Source organism: Bombus pyrosoma, linkage group LG17 (assembly GCF_014825855.1).
Source record: "Bombus pyrosoma isolate SC7728 linkage group LG17, ASM1482585v1, whole genome shotgun sequence".
Classification (NCBI taxonomy): domain Eukaryota; kingdom Metazoa; phylum Arthropoda; class Insecta; order Hymenoptera; family Apidae; genus Bombus; species Bombus pyrosoma.
The window spans coordinates 4,623,701-4,625,016 of NC_057786.1; positions in this window are offsets into that span (position 1 = coordinate 4,623,701).

Below are 1,316 nucleotides of genomic sequence, written 5' to 3' on the forward strand. Positions count from 1 at the left end.
GTTTCGCGATTTTAGAAAAATTGCGTATATATTTTCCGTAGTACCCAACGAGTCCTAAGAATGATTTTATGTGAGTCACGGTTTTCGGTATTTTAAAGTCTTTCACGGCCCTAAATATTCCAACTCTGGTTTCAAAAATTCGCATTTACCCGGTTGTATCTTTAATCCTAAATTTTGTAATCTTTCTAGTACAATGGCTAGATTTCGGTTGTGCTTTTGGATGATGCTTTCGAATATTATGATATCGTCCTAGTATACGAAACAGTTATTTCCTACTAATTTCCGTAGCGCGGTATCCGTCATGCGTATTTGAGTCCGAAGGGCATGCGATTATAGTGAAAATGACCTTGTGGGGTTGAAAATGCAGTATATTTTTTAGATTTTTGTTCCATGGGTATCTGCTGAAATCCTGACGAGAGCTAGGGCTCCAGGGCTGAGAAAAATTTAGCTTTAGCTAAGTGATCGAGTATTTCGTCCGAATTCGGTAAAGGATACGCGTCTTGATCTGTTTGCTGGTTCAATTTTCTAAAATCTATAACAATTCTCCATTTTTGTCTACCTGATGCGTCTAATTTCTTTGGAACTACCCAAATTACATGGACTGTCCGATGGTTCTATGATTCGGCTGTCTAGCATGTCGTTGATTTGAGTCTCAATTTCTTTTTTATGACATTCGGGAGGTCTATAAGATTTGATGTTTATAGGTTTGTCTGTTTTGAGTGTGATTGTATGTTCGGTTAAGTTAGTGCATGGTAGTCAGTCTGTTTCCATGTTAAAAACGTTTCTCAAGGGGTTCTCGATGTTCTGGATCAATATGTTTCATACGTATTACTCGTGCAAATTTATTAACTTGTCTTAGTCTATCGGATTTTTCTATTTCATTTTTAATATGACAGATTTGCTTACCAGTGTTGATAAAGCGTATTGTTGCGGACTTTCCTTCGACGTATTGCGTTGAAGTTAAAGTTTCGCCTGATCCTATCTCGTTATCGGTGTTATGGAATGGTAATACAATCTCGTCTAAGGCCAGTTTATCGTCAGCGACGTTGTATCGGTACTTCGTAAGGAATGGGAGTCGAATTATTCAATCTTCGATTAGGGGAAGGTTGTCAGGAACTACGTGGAATTGGTGATTCTTTTTGAGCATGTTCAGATTACAAATTTTGTCGGTGGTATGTTTGTCGTTTCCCATTAGGAAAGACTTTGGGCTGGAAGTTTGGACGTTCAGTGAAGCGTTTTCTTTTATTATACTTATTCCTGCTCCGGTGTCAATGAGAAATCTGGCTCTTCTTCCGTCTTTTCGTAGCAATAAGATT